The sequence below is a fragment of the Schistocerca americana genome, chromosome 4, assembly GCF_021461395.2.
Source record: "Schistocerca americana isolate TAMUIC-IGC-003095 chromosome 4, iqSchAmer2.1, whole genome shotgun sequence".
NCBI classification, from domain to species: Eukaryota; Metazoa; Arthropoda; class Insecta; order Orthoptera; family Acrididae; genus Schistocerca; species Schistocerca americana.
The window spans coordinates 797,412,250-797,429,262 of record NC_060122.1 but is presented as its reverse complement, the minus strand read 5'-3'; positions in this window follow the sequence as shown (position 1 = coordinate 797,429,262).

Genomic DNA, 17,013 nt, shown 5'->3' with positions numbered 1-17,013 from the left:
CAAATGGCAACAGTTTCTATGATTGCCACGCTAATTAAGGCCATACAAGCATGATCTTAACCTACTGTACTTCTGACTAAAAGGCTGTCCTCCTACCTGGAGTCCAAAGTTTTTGTTGATCAGGTCATTTGCTTAAGTATGAAGATATTTCCATAGCAACTTTCATCTCCTAACAAATATTTATTTATTTGTAACTGAGAAGTGAAATACCAATTTTCATAAATTTAGCTTTAACGAAATGTTTTCTTAAAAATTTCCATCAGCTACTGCACTCCCTTAGGGATTGAAATTCTAGAAACATTGAAACATATATTTTTAAATTTCTATCTGGATAGTCAAATATCAATAGTCATAACTGTAGCCTTAAAAATTCTTTAGTGGTTCTTTAGTAATTATTTATTTTCAAAAAACTTTTGCCCATTATTTTACCTCCTTAGTGGTTGATTTCCATAATTTTTTAGGTTCTAAATGAGAAACCAAATACCAGTTTTCATACTTAAAGCTTCAAAACTCCATTAATGGTGACATACTTTCAAAAAACCTTTCATTTACTGTTTCACCCACTTAGGAATGGAATTTCGGACAATCCCTTCTTGAAGGATGCCTGCAGTATAAGATCCACACCCTCTCCAAACTTCAAGTTTCTATCCTTAGCAGTTTGGGCTAGGCAGTGATGCACCAGTGAACCAATATGACTGTATTTCACCCTCTCAGAGGTTGAATTTCCAAAAAGCAGTGAAACATATATTTTTTCATCTCTGCATGTTTTACTTCTAACAGAGAAGCCAAATACAAATTTTAATAGATTCAGTTTTAAAGTGCTTTCACAATAAAATATTTTTATAAAGGAGGCTCATCCCCATTTTTTACCCCTTAGGGGCTCAGTTCCCAAAAGCAATGTAACATGTATTTTTTTTATTTGTAACTTAGAAGTCAAAGACCAATGTTCATATGTGGGTTTAAAAATGCTTAAGTAGTTCTTTAGTAATGACATATTTTCGAAAAAACGTTTTATCCCCTATTTCACCCCCATAGGGTTAAGTTTCCAAAACGGCTGAAAGACACATTTCTTTATTTCTGACTGAGAAACCAAATACCAATTTTCGTAGGTCTAGCTTTAAAATTGCGTTAATAGCGCCATTAAAAAAACTTCATCCCTTATTTCACCCCTTATGGTTGGAAATTCGGAAAATCCCTTCTTAAACAACTTCTACAGTATTAGATCCACACCTTCTCCAAACTTCAAGTTTCTATCCTTAACGGTTTGCGCTGGGCAATGATGAGTCAGTCAGTCAGTCAGGACATTGCCTTCCATATGTAGAAAGATATCAGCACAACAACGCAACAGCATGACAAACGAAAACTTATGAGCCCTGGTACCAGACTCCCATTTTGCTCAGAAGTACATTCAGAAGACACCATGCTTCTATGGCCTTAAGTAGCATGAAAAGTTTAGTAGATTATGCAGTTTGTGAACAACATAAAAATTCGATTGCGGAAAAACAAAAAAAAGCTGTGTAGGCCATGCAGTATGCGAGCAAAGCAATGGACGCTAAGCTAGTTATATACATAAAATTAAAAAATAATTAATGTATTTTCAGAATCACTGGACAACATAAGCCTTTTTAAGATTCTCTTTCCCAAATCGGACCATCTCTTTGATAAAAATCCTGGATATGACCTTGCTGAGGCATATATGTTTGTTTTACATATCGTTTTTTACACAAACTTCAGCAACGAGTGATAATTCGACTGGCTCCAAGAGATTATATTAGTTCTCCTGACCACTTCTGACACACCTGTGGCAAACTTTTAGTGAAATAGTAGCAGCAGACAATATCAGAATTTGTCTAAGAAATGTAAGCACAAGGCATGGGCTCCACATTGAGCCTCTTGAAGTTGTGAAGAAGTGCTCCGTATGCACATGGGACATTCTTTGAAAAGACAAGCACAAAAAAGTTCGATTAAAACGTCAAAAGTTGGAGGAAAAAGCATACAATTCGCTTCAAAGGTGGACTCCCGCCACAAAAAACAAACAACAAACTCCTCTTTTTTTTGAATGTTTTCCGCCATTACTTAGTTGTTTCAGAATTCCGCAACTGATTGAAGACGTTTGTTTCTTGCCATACGCATTTCGCTTCTTTTATTTGTGAAGCATCCTGTAACACATCTTCCTTTATACATGCTGTATAATAAACATATTATGTGGTAGTTACAATATGTTAATATGATACATTTTGTCATGTTTTCTCTTTCTTTTTAGATTAGAATCAACTTTTGCAGCACAAATTTCGTGATGTGACATTTTCACTCGGTGTTACTTACGATTTGCAGCGCTGTTAGCCAACGTGTGTGGTCCTGTAGATGTGTTCATTAGTCTCCATGCTCCAGTTGGCCGATTTCCGGCGTTCTATCACGCACATATTATTCAACACATTGCGTTCATCACTTGCACTTTGCATTTTGTCTTCAACATGTGTGTGCCAACTGTCGCTGTGTGTTTATCTCTCTTCTTTTGTTTGTGTTGTGTGTGTGATGTGATAGTTTCATTTGTTTTATGTGTGTGTGTGTGTGTGTGTGTGTGTGTGTGTGTGTGTGTGTGTACTTCGTTTCGTGTAAATGTGTCGTTCTTTGTGAGAGTGTTTTTTATTTATGGATGTGTGTGTGTGTGTGTGTGTGTGTGTGTGTGTGTGTGGTGTGTGTGTGTGTGCGTGTGTGTGTGTGGAGAGAGGGGGCGAGAGAGAGAGAGAGAGAGAGAGGAAGAGAGGGAAGGGGGGCGAGGAAGATTAATTATTTATTTATTCTGGTTATGTTTCAGATCTCTGTTTGTTATTGTTTTAGTGGCTGATGTGATCACAGAGTTATTGCTTATATGGATTTGGTCATTGAGTATATTATTTTTCATTACAATGGCTCTTTGTATGCGAAAGTTTTCTTGGAACGTCAGGAGCTTTTTTTGCGATAATTTACTCTAACCTAAAAAACAAGAGGAAAACATGATAAAATGTAACATAGTAAAATATTATTGTAATTACCACATAATACATTTATTATATGTGTAAAAAGAAACATGTATTACAGGCCACTGAAGATGCTTCACAAATAAAAGAAGCGAAACGTGTAGGGCAATACAAAATACCTTTAGTTACTTACATAAACGGAACACACCTCCACGAAAAAAAATCCCGTCTCCACTTCACATAAAACTTGCAGTTGTGGAAGTGGTTATTAAAGGCATTAAAGCATATCATATAAAATCATCTTATGTTTATCTAAAAAGTGATGAAGAAAATCCACCGATGATATTCGCACAAGGTTAAAAAAGTCTCTATAGCGAGACAAATTTACTTCTGCCTTGGCTGTTGTAAGATGATCAGGTCAACTGACGATTCTTATATTATATAAATTTCCATGAATGCCACAAACGTATTTTAATGTGTTTATGAATTGTTATTTTACAGATGAATGTGTCAGGGTATTGTGCTCACATTGCTTGAAGACAGAAAGACTAATTGATTATCGTATTTTACCATTTCAATATGTCATTAACTACAACTCTAACCTGCAGATTTTTCTTCGTGAAGTCTGATTAAACAGTTGTTACCACTTTTATGTGGAAATAATGAGAGTGTTTCTCAGTCAATGAGCCTTCAACCAATGACGAACAGCAAAAAACCACCAGGGCCTAATACATCACTAGCGATGGCATGAAAACATCAAGAATAACAGGAACTAAAAGAATTCATATACTTTATGCCAGATATGTAGCACATACATAATTACATGGCGTCAGCACGTTTGTGACGTACCTTTCCCGATGAAAATTTTGTTTATGCATTCCACAATTTTATCAAGATTTAAATATTACTCTTATTTTTTAATCTGTCACAAAGAACAGATACGCTGCCACTGGCGAATTGTGACTGGACAAAGTGCATGTACATTACCAATAATCTCTTTGAAAGTCCACCTAATACTCCAATGCCACATCAAATAAGTAGAAAAGCATACAAATGGAAACAAGGAGACGAAACTATTAAAAAAGGAATATACATTTGTAGTTATATGGAAGGAAGAAAATTATAAAATGGTAAAAGTTGTCCAGCCATCACAGCAGAAAAATCAAGTAAGGGTACCTTTGCTTTATCTCTTGCTACCAGATGTCACGAATCTTCAGGTTCTGCAGTGGACATATAATATAGCATCAGTAATTTAGCTAATTTACAATTCTGGGAATTTTGATTGCAATCACTGGTGAGCTCTTATGGATTTTGAGATGAAGATGATAGCTATTGCATTACACATAGTTAAAATGCTAATGCGATCTTGGATTGTCTTGTAATGTGATGTGCTTCTTCTCGAAAGTTCAGGAAGAATTTTAATGTTGCTAACTATATTACTTTTACCCATGCAAATCTAAGGCGATTGAATAACATTGGTTTTCAGAATTGTTAACTGTGTTGTGAAAAATTGACAGAGTAGACAATATGGATCGTTTGGAAGAAATACAGAGTCAACAAAGTGTCGAAAACGTCAATGTGGTGGAGCTGAACGTCGGACTTACAGACATGGCAGCCACTGAGACAGAAGTACAAGTATACTCACCCCAACCGAAGCAATTCGGCAAACACTTGATATTTGAGGTCCGTTTGTAATTGTGTATCAAAAATTAGAAGTCTTGATGCATGCCACATTAAACAACACCACAATCGGACTAAATTAAAACAACATTAGATCAATAACCTAGAGAACAATCAGATCAAATGAAAAATAACTGTGGAAGGTTAGCGAAAGGTTTATACACGTAATTTTGATCAGGCCGTGAAGGAACAATGCGATAGATCAACAGAAATTTCGCGGGAATACGTTCCGAAATAATAGCCTTAAAAGAAGGATATAAAGGTACCATGGACCCAATAAAGCAATTAGAGTATCGGATGAAGTGGGCGCATGAATGACGGCGCAAACCATGATGGAAATATCAGAGCAAGAACTCATAATTTGGTTTCAGAGTTTAGTTGTGGAGCAAGGGTAACTAGGAGGGTAAGTCAATTATTATCCGCAATTTAGTTATATTTTTGTTTATTGTGGTAGCACTGTCGTTTTACGTTGATGGCGCATGCTTTGTTTATTTGTTGTTATATGTTTGCAATTTTCAAGCCTGTAGGTTATTTTCGTTATCGCTGCTGTGCTGTTAATCATGGCTTGTGCACCAAAGAAGAGCAACGTTCAGTGATCCGTTTTTTGTGGTCGGAAGGCGTATAAGGGGCCGAAATTCATCGAAGACTTTCGGTACAGTATGGGAAGAGTGTTCTGCCACAACAGAGTGTCTACGAATGGATTGAAAAATTCCGAAATGGTAGCACAAGTGTTACGCACGATCAAGGAGCCGGACGACCGTTTACCGCCACAAATGAAGAAACCATTGAGCGTTCACATGAAATGATTTTCTTAGACATACAATTAACTATTGACAAAGTGGCACATCGTCTACAGATTAGTCACGGTTCTGCCTACAAAATCATCCAAACATACTTGGCTTTCATAAAGTTTGTGCAAGACGGGTCCCAAAATAACTCACACAGTTGCATAAAAAAACGCACTAGGACATCTGCAAAAACATTTGGATCGCTATGGTAATGAAGGGGACAACTTCTGAGACAGGATCATTATTGGTGATGAAACATGGATCCATCAATAGTGGGGCAACAAGGAAATCAGTGCATTTTGTTAGTGCAGGTAGCCTACATCAGGGGCAGGTATGCACTCAGGGGCAAACCTATTGTTCTCTTTTGATTGACAGGTACTTAACCTATTGTTATCCTTCGATTGACAGGTACTTACCCTATTGTTCTGCTAAAAGGACCTTTCCTTTTGATTGACAGGCATTTAATCTATTGCTCCCCTGCCCTCTCCCACTCCCCTCTCCCCTCAGGAAACCTCACCCATTGCTGCTACAGGTACACTTTCAGGTCTGAGTTATTAGAATTGTCCCTCTCACCCTTATCAATTTGACTGGCTACTTAATTAAATTGATCAATTAATTAATCTCTCACCCACTGGTAAACCCCTTCCCCTCCCCCCTCCCCACTGCTCCCCAGAAAATGGTGGAAAGTTCAAATTCCACCAGGACAATGCAACACACTATGGCTACCTCCACTAACCTAAGAAAATGGTGGGAAAAAGGGACACTTTAGCTACCTCCACTAAGTCATCTGACCACTACCTCTTTGTAGGAATTGGCCGGAAAAGGATGCAGCCTGTGCTGGATAGGATGGACATAAGTCTTCATTTTCAGTCTTTATTTAAACAATTAGAGGCAGTACTGCCATCAAGTGTGTTCACCACAAGGTCCGGAGCCCAACTGACCTAGTACATAGTACTGCCACCAGATGGCTGTCGACCCTTCCATTACGTAATTCAAGATGGCGGTCTGGTGGTGGACAGGAAGGGTCTCTTGCTCATCATTCTTTGCTGTTTGGAAAGTTGTAGGTGTTGTAAGAAGTAATTACATGGAGCAAAGATGTTGCATAGCCTAATGTTCGGCACTGTACTCAGGGTGTCTTAACCTAATGTTTGGCCCTTTGTCGGCGCTTAACCTATTGTTCTGTTAAGTGATTTTCCATGTCACCCCCATTTCGTTAAACTATTGTAGTGCCTTTAATACCAAATTAAGTAATTAGTTATGTCCTCCTATTTTCTGGTACACAATTTCACATACTTTTGAACGCCATTTCTGGCGCATTCTTCTTTGTTACCCACGCCCTTAAAGTACTAAACTGCATTTTACATAAAAATTATGCAAATTAACCTAGTGTTCGGCACTTAACCTGCTGTTCTGCTCCATGTCACCCACTCATGCACACCCTCCCCTTAACTACTTTACTGCTAACACTCTATTTATTTAAAGTATTTATACAAATTAATTAAATCGATATTCTTCACATGTACGGGGCAGTGTTTTTTAAAAATTCGCAGCATCCTATTGGTTGGTGAAATCGATGGAATATAGTTTAAACAAAAGATCGCTAATAAAAAACACATGCCGCCACTCGACGCCCGACCCCGACGCCGCCGACTCTGCACACGTCCCCAGGAGCCGCATGCACCGGCGGTCCCGGCAAAGTGACGACGTGGCCGTCAGCTACCAAATTATGCGTAGGTGTCAGTTTAGGTCCCACAAGAATGAGGCGGTGGCATCTCTTTCATAAAGTGACACCCGAGAAATACCTGTCAAAACACGTGTTCACCTAGGCACCGTTGCCCGCGTGATGATTCATTGCTGCGGTGTGGGTCCAGTGGCAAGAGAGATGTTGCAATGATTCCCAGAATAGCACAGGGTGCATTATTCCTAGCAATCCTAATGGGACAGCCTGTCCATCACTGAATTTACCTCTCAAACTGCTGCTGCTGCCTGTGTGGGAGCACTGTCGGCCCTTTTTTTTCTGCAGACGAAACTTTAAGCGGCAAAAACTGTTTTCTATACATCACCATATTGCACCAGCAGTTAAACTCCGCAAAAGTTGTCTAAAGATCATCATATACATACAAGACTTGTAAGAGGTATTCTCCATTACTAAAGATCATATTATATATGACTGATATGGGCATAGTATAATTTCTGAACCGTGATCGGATGTGGACAGTGGACGCTATACATCTCTGGAAATCTATATTGTGCATGCATCACACAGAGCCACTGTTTTAAGGAAGCAGTTTTCCAATTTTACGGTTCAATACCATAGTTTGTCATAGAGAAACCAGCAAAAAGGATGTATCTCATGTGCTGGAAATATATTTCTTACATTGGGATATTAACAGCGATGTATTCCACACGACTGATAGGTCTGAAACTCAAGTGATCTAACATTATAGCCTGTTTTCATTGTGGAACGTTGTAGCCTTAGGAGTGTGTGTGTGTTTATGTTCTCTCTTACCAATACCTTCTACTGATCCTAGACTCTAGAACAATACTTTAGAGTTCATAGCATAGTTGATTTACGTAAAACGCTCCAAACTCCATCCGTCTGGAGCTCCATCATGTATAAAAATCACCTGTTTCTTACTCTTCTTAACCGTCTGCTATTACATCACAACACTTTCAAGTCTGTTACTATACACCGATAAGGGGTGCTAACGTTCTCAACATTGGTGCATCTGGAGAAATCTTGTGTATTTGGATGGGCGAGGACTCAGCTAGCTCCATTCATTCTACATCTACATCTACATTTATACTTCGCAAGACACCCAACGGTGTGTGGCGAAGGGCACTTTACATGCCACTGTCATTACCTCCCTTTCCTGTTCCAGTCACGTATGGTTCGTGGAAAGAACGACTGCTGGAAAGCCTCCAAGCGCGCTCGAATCTCTCTAATTTTACATTTGTGATCTCCTCGGGAGGTATAAGTAGGGGGAAGCAATATTTTCTATACTTCACCCAGAAACGCACCCTCTCGAAACCTAGACAGCAAGCTACAGCGCGATGCAGAGCGCCTCTCTTGCAGAGTCTGCCACTTGAGTTTGTTAAACATCTCCATAACGCTATCACGCTTACCAAATAACCCTGTGACGAAATGCGCCGCTCTTCTTTGGATCTTCTCTATCCCCGCTGTCAACCCGACCTGGAACGGACCCCACACTGATGAGCAATACTCAAGTATAGGTCGAACGAGTGTTTTGTAAGCCACCTCCTTTGTTGATGGACTACATTTTCTAAGGACTCTCCCAATGAATCTCAACCTGGCACCGGCCTTACCAACAAGTAGTTTTATACGATTGCTCCACTTCAAATCGTTCTGTACGCATACTCCCAGATATTTTACAGAAGTAACTGCTACCAGTGTTTGTTCCGCTATCATATAATCATAGAATAAAGGATCCTTCTTTCTATGTATTCGCAATACATTACATTTGTCCGTGTTAAGGGTAAGTTGCCACTCCCGGCACCAAGTGCCTATCCGCTGCAGATCTTCCTGCAATTCGCTGCAATTTTCTAATGCTGCAGCTTCTCTGTATAATACAGCATCATCCGTGAAAAGCCGCATGGAACTTCCGACACTATCTACTAGGTCATTTATTCACGAGATTTCTGGTCAGCTGCACATTAAATCGGTATCGGTGCTGCAGGGCAGGCTGGTCAAAGACAGTGCAGGGGCATTTCAGTCTCTAATTTTATCCTAAGACTGGAAGAATGCTCTGTGACTCAGCAAAAAGTGCAAACTCTTACGACGTAATTTTGAAATCCTTATCTTACGTTCTTTTTAAATCATTAATACAAAAACTGTCATCAGTAATATTGCCTGATCAACAAATGCCTCTTAAGCTGAACTACTTAGGTTAATCTGAAACTAGTCAAGAAATGAAACTTACTAAATTGCAACGTATGACTGAGAGTTTATATAAATATTTTAATATACAGTTGCTAACAGCTGTCAACAATGATAGACTAACATGAAATTATTATCGAAGATATTAATCTTTGATATAAATAATCTTACACTAATTTTTTCTTAGTTGAAGTTTGGGTGGCGAATGATACATACAGGGGGGAGGGGAGGGGGTGTGGCAGGCAGAGAGGGCTCTGAGCACTATGGGACTTAACATCTATGGTCATCAGTCCCCTATAACTTAGAACTACTTAAACCTAACTAACCTAAGGACATCACACAACAGCCAGTCATCACGAGGCAGAGAAAATTCCTGACCCCACCGGGAATCGAACCCGGGAACCCGGGCGTGGGAAGCGAGAACGCTACCGCACGACCACGAGCTGCGGACAGGCAGAGAGGACCAATAGTAATCTTTTTATAGAATGTGAAACCTAATAATCATTTCATGCGGTTTCCAAGTATGACTTTAATCACTTCTTTGCTGCACATCTTGTTCACAGTATTTCTAATTTGTGTAATAAAGTTATGTGGCCCAAAATGCCATATGCCTTTGACAAAGCCAAGACAATGCCATTTTGATCACCTTCCTTTATTATTTTGAGAACAACTTACACAAACTGTGTAATAGCAGACTCCACTTCTTTTTCAAACAAGATTAATTTATTTTGGTGATTAAGTATAGTTCCCATCCTTCTAGAAATGGAAGACAAGAGCAAAGTTGGTCAATAGTTTTCTACATTCTCTGCAACACTTTTCTTTGTACACTGAAGTTATTATTTTAGCTTGAGAAATCTGCCAATTATTAATGATTCATCAATTGTTACTGTTGAAGAAGCTACTATAGTATTTATGCATTCTTTAAGTAGACAAACTTTGATTTCATGTAGTGTTTGTGGTGTTCCTCTGTCTTCTATTAATGTCATTGGTATGAGTGCAGATGTGCATGCTGTGACAATTGCCTCTTTTTCCTTCAGAGTTTACTACTTTTTCTGCAGCTGTTATAACTGTTGTTCTCTCAACATTTTCTTCTGTAGATCATGTTTGTTAATATTTTACTACCATTACAAATGGAGGAGCTAGTAGAGGAGGGCTTTGCAGTACTTTCATGGCCTTCTTTGTATGTGATGATTGGCAGGTCTCCTCATCTAATAGTAATATAATTGTTGAACAGCTCTCACTTCTATTACAAGCACTATTGAGTGCCACTAATCCTCAGGCTGATTAATGACTGAGCTCTTTAAATAGATGCTTGCTCTGTGCCATAAAGTGCCTACTTGCTGGATCATCTATGCTGAGATGGACTGGCAGATATGCCCTCCTGTTGGCTTTCTCGATATCTTTATTTATAAAAGAATTTTCAAAAAGCTTAAGCCTCTCACAATTTCTTTTCACTTACCTAATCTAATTAATGCGTCCATATCCACCTTTTGCATTACTAATCACATTCCCACACCACCTGATACATTTTTTCCACATAACATACAATTACAGATGGTAATTACTTACAATTTACAGAGTGACCTAGTATAATGTCTATATTCATTGCCACTTTTCTACTACAGTGCTTCCATATGCATTCCTCCTACACAAAACTTTATGGTGCAGTGTTTTATTTGTATTCTTTTAGTGTCCCATTTACTTAAAAACCTTCCATTACTACCCTGGAGATTATAAAATAGCAATTAATTAATTAATGTTGTTCAAAATTTATCATTATTACTTCTAAAATTATGAAACTTCTGTCTAAAGATTGTGTTTATTGTTAATGTTTTGACTTGGTGTCCATAAGTCTTAATTATTTTGTACCTACATAGTATTCATGCTCTACATCTATAATTTTCTGTTGTGAACCACTATAATCTAAAATTTTTCTCATTCCATATGTTAGTGATTCTTGACAACAAGAGTATATGGAAAATGAATAAAGAAATAAATAAATTCATTCATATACAGAATTTTTCTACTTTCATTAGCATTTATTCATATCAGCATGGCTAGTAGATGCAACTTGTGTTTCACTTCTAAGCAATTACACTGTTTCTGATAGTTTACTATATATATATTGTAGAATAATGATCTGTTAATGTATTGCAACTAAATAGAGCTGAACCACCACCCCCACCCCCTTCCTCCAACTTATGGAAGGATGAAGTATCTAAACCACTGGTCAGTGCAGCCCAAATGTGATGCCAAATGTTGGTATGTGTTCATTTTTCACAATTATTTCATCACAGGTCACAACACTTCATAAAACTTATCAACAGATGAAACGAAAGCTATCTTCATAGTTGAAATTTATTTACATGTAATTCATGCAAACAGTTTGTTTCAAAAGTATATATTTCGTACTACAGAAACATTCTTTCTTCAAAGGTATTCAGTTGAGAGCAGGAAAATTCTAACCTGGTAGTCTGTATTTTGAGACCTGATATAATTTGAATACATAGATTGAAATTTAGTTAACTTAAGGAGGAAAGATAATTCATTGAAATATGTAATGGACAACCAAAAGTTTCTGGCAATACCATTACATACTCATCTTGAGCCAGTGAGATTTTCTTAATGGAAAGGGTTTCTTAGGGAAAGGTGCACAAACTGAGAAGAGATATTATATCAATATTCATTAGAACTGCATTTCATTTAAAAACTATTAACAGGAGAAATTTCTTTAAATGTGAAAAAGCGTGCATACAAGCTTACTGAATGGTGGACTAAAACATATGTAGAACATTTCTCTCATGGCAGTGTTGGTTTTTGAAACGACTCACACAACTGCTGTTATAATTCGACCACTATTTGCCCAATTTTCGTGTTTCTTAATTCACAGGTAAATCATGCAACCAGGTTTTAAAATAGATTTTACTGCTTTCTGTAACATAAGGAATAAGCAGCGGCAATAACAGTGAACAAAGTCCGTAAAATGTTAGCCACCAGTGTGTACTTTACAAAATGCCATCCAAACCATTAGACCTGCGTCAAAATGATGCAGTATTTAACTGAAAATCTAAAAAAAAAAAAAAAAAAACCTAATAGAAAGTCCGCTAGAGCATACAAGAATCTTTTGCGGGTGGCTTTCAACCAAAATTTTTGTCGATAAAAGTCGTCTTCCACAGCAATTACAAAACGGAATAAAGGTATATGGTGGTCAGCCATAAAAGACAAATATATACTGTTGCAGACGTTTAGGTAGGCCTTTTCGAGATGTACAATTTATACTACAGCAATTACAGTTTAGGAATGGTATTGGGAAAGAGCACACTGGCGGCAAACACTTTCATTTTGTATAGCTGACGATCTTTGAACGGCTAACCAGACTGTCATTAAACAAGTCGTGACAATCCCCATTAAAGCAACTTTAAAATAAAATAAACTACAATGAAATGGGTCCATTCATTTGGGAGTTTTGATGCCTCAGATAGTGAAAGTTATTGCAGCAAGATTTTATGTCGGGGCTGAAAGGTATGCAGGAATAAGTTACAGACAAAAGAACTGGGTGATTTAAGAAAGGAAATCTTGTAATTCATGAGAGAGGTATATCAGATTTCTTTACGAATTTTCATCACCCGGATCCCTTTACAATCTACTGCTGTGTCCAAACGGACTGCGAGCACCGGCACCAGGCTGTGGGCGTGACGTCACTGAGCGGGCTAGCAGGCTTTCCTTTATAGCGGGTGCTGACTATACCCGTCTCAATTTGCGCTGAGCCTTACGGCACTCGGTAGCCACAGGACTTCCTGTCGCGTTGGAAATACCCGCGGCCCTCTTCCTCCTCCTTCCCATCCCCGGCGCACAGAGACCATCTGTGTTGAACGCGAACTGCTTCAGGACTTATTACATCTATTGTAGTGGAATATTGCCACATACATAACTTCATACCACAGGGACTAAATGTACCGCCGCATAAAGACAGAGCAAGGGAGGGGGAGAGAGAGCTTTGCAGGTGACGCGAGAATATCGAAACAACTACACGTTTTGTTCCGACAAATACCACCACCGCCGGACATGAACATGGAGTCTAAATACACTTGTGTTTGAGCACGGGGTACTTCAGGAGTTACTAAATCCAACTGAACACTTCTGTAATTAAACTTTCAAAAAAGATTGCTGCGCAGTAGTTTGCCTCAATTTTACTATATATACCGGCACAACTGAACATTGACTCCGAGACACTTCACACGCTTTTGTGGGAAACTGATTCCGAAATAGATATCAGCTGCAATATCTGATTTTACTCACCAAAACGATGATATTTGGAAGTCGAAATAAATATCTCTGTAACTCTAAAACAGGACGCTCAACACTTTTCGAGTTTTAGGTGCTTTTTTGAAGATGCTGCCAGAGAGAGAGAGAGAGAGAGAGAGAGAGAGAGAGAGATTTTTACGTCCTACAGCTGCTGTAGTGTTCATCACTTTTCTGACGCGATGAATGGGCTTAGTTTATATTTTCTGCTGTTGGAGTCAGGGACGTCATTTTTTTCTCACTTCTCGAAGCACACACTGGTGTCTGAGCACAGACTGGAAAATCAGAACAATTACAGAAACAGAATTCGAAGCACCGTCCTGAAGACGAACAAAATGGTGGGAATTTTCGGTGAATTTTCAGTGTCCTACAGCTGGCGATCTGGAGACGCTCTAAAGCCTCATTGGCGGATCAGGGACAGCATCCCGCCAGAGGAGGATGATCTGCTTGGAAGTGTCTCTGAACATTCGAATAAAGAAGACATCACGTTACCTTCAGACGCCATGGAACTTTCAGTAGACTCCCTAAATCCTGTCTTGTTCGAACCAGTCTGCAGAGGCCCCTATGCCCCGAAGAAATTAGGTCTTGTGAATGGAGGATTCTGATTGGCTCTTACTGAATTTATCCACCAAACTGCTGCTGGTTCCAGTGTGTGAGCACTGCCAGTCATTTTTCCAGCAGACAGAGAAATTATGAGACTTTCAGCGGCAAAACTATTTTGTAAGACCGAAAAAAAGAACATACAGCAGTAATATTGCACTGACAGTTAAACCCTGCAAAAGTGGTCTGCAGATCATGAAGGACGGTAATTATCACCAAAGACACTTCCTCAACTAAACTGCTCTGCTACTGCAGAGGAAAACTTGAATTTTTCAGAGCGAAAACGATCTCCAACCGGGCTATATCGCCACATACCATATCGATGTAGTAGCAAACACAATTCGCGTCCTACACCATACTAAATCATCATTTCTGCATCCTACATATAGCTATCGACTACCAGAGACTCGTACATATTCCGCCAAGACGACAGCATAAGCACATGCACTGCATATAGTCCTCGCAGCAGTAGATACTTTACACGAGGTCAGTCGGCCATCCATCGCGGCCAACCGTTACGAGTCAGCTGCCCTCACACACGCTTGCCGGATATGAGATCAGAGCACCCTCCATGGACTACAGTCACTCTCTGAACTGTTGTACAAAGGCTGGGCTGGTTCCCCTTTGCACAAAGGCGTTACTGTTTCTGGCCCTTATCTGTTTGCTTGCTTGCTTTCTACATCCATCTCCATACACTGCGATTAGAAGAACACATGTATTTTCACATGGTTTGTTAGAATATCATATTATTTACGCGATACTTCTCGATATCAAGCTCATAGAAATATCGCTTACATAGCAGTACCGCTTGCAGAATATAATTCCGAAGATAAAGAGTGGAAATTATTTCTGTAGAAACCAGGAACTTTAGCAAGGTACAGCGAGGTGGAACGTGCTGCAAGTCAGCAAGTACTAGAAACTTATCTCGTATCTGAAGATCTTTACGTGAAATCGCGAAAAAATTGAGGGAACCGATGCCAGTGATATAATAGATTCCAAATCATCCTTCTGCTTTACAAAGTCAACTGTTTCTCTTGCATAGAGAGCTAGCAAACGTGTCTTCCACCCTTCTTTCACCATCTAGATGCACACAACACACACCACAATAGATTTTCTCTCAACCAAATAATGAGGTGAAATGTGTAGAAGCAGTCAACCGAACAATTTACATGGGGGGAATAACGGTTCAGCGCAGAAAACACGCCCATATTGAATCTTCTCAAATTTCCACGAAGGACACATGCGAACACAAAGACTGCCCAACACATACTGAGTATTACTTCGTTATTCAGCCGTCTAGAGGGTGACACACTTGGGTAGCTACATTTCTCTTCCCCAATGCGCTTCTCCAATCTGGACGGCTCCCACCGGAAGCCGGAAACGTCAATCGTTCCAGCGACAGGCTACTCCTGCACCCAGACAAAATCGTCCTAGGAAACCAGCGATATATATTTCATCACTGTACTTACAATTAAATATTAAGATTGCAGCGTCAATCTACTACATTTAACAATGAGCAAAGTGTCAGAAATACCCTCTCCTGATGGTTGTGGCTGTGGAAACAGAAATATCTGTACCATTCTTATGACTGGACTTAATTTTCCATGTAAAAGAATCTTTCACTCCCGTTATGACTATTGCAGTTTTCCACGTCAAATCCATACCTTCCTTATGACAGGACATTTTATTTGCACGTGTAGCAACACACACATACTTTATAAGCCCGCTGATCACAATGAATCTATCATGCATTGTCTACCACTAAGTACAATACTTCGCCAATAACTGAATGCTGGTGACGCCAAACAGTACTGATGCGAAAATCCTCGCTGGATGGACATGTCTCATTTGATTTTTTCTTGTGAGTGGTTCCAGAGTGTCTCAGGAACAGAGACATAGTCGTTGTGCAAGCCACCAGATGTTAAAAGCATGATAGCAACGACGATGTTACTATCACAAGAGGGTTTGGTTCTACCGGCGCACGCAAATGTCCATGTCAAAAACTATACTGACTTTATAAATTGAGATATGGTATTGCTTCTTAAAGAAGACGTCTTCTACACAAATACCGCGATATTGAATATAGATGGTGATCGCTGTGGTGTGGTCTGTTAGATCGAAAGTGCGAGTGAACGTCGCCTGTGGTGTAAGCTAGTAATAAAATCAATGAATTTAGGAAGTGATTTGGGTAAGGAAAGTGTTATGAAGCTGGTATTTGCAACTTCCTCATGCTGCTGCTACATATTTCTTCAGTATTTGTAACACATTCTATCTCAATCCCATGTCAGATGTTCTGCAATATATCCACTGGGTTATAGGCGATGGTTGATTGAGAATAATCACATACTGTAGGTGGTGTGCTACGTGACAAATACCTTAAAAATACAGTGCTAGATTGAGGTCATAAGAAATGTACACCAGCTTTTCAGGTCTATGCTGTTACACTTTCTTAGAAATGCTGTCTGTCATTTGGAATCAAGTCTTTCCACTGAACCACGTACCTGCGTGAGGCCATATGGAGATATCTTTTAATGATTACAGCCACTAGTGAGTCATATTCGTCACACTCTCATATCTTGAAATGAGTCACCTCTTTTCGAACCTATTTGCTACAGTAAAACTCCAGCATGATTTTAGTCAGTCACTATGTGTCCTGTACCTGTTCCTTAGTCTCTGCCCCGCCATCCCTGCAGCTTTGGGCATGTGATCGATTCAATTTAAGTTGGAACTGAGCAGAAATTGGAGAGAACTATATGTAACACCTTCTGTGACCCATGTAGAAATG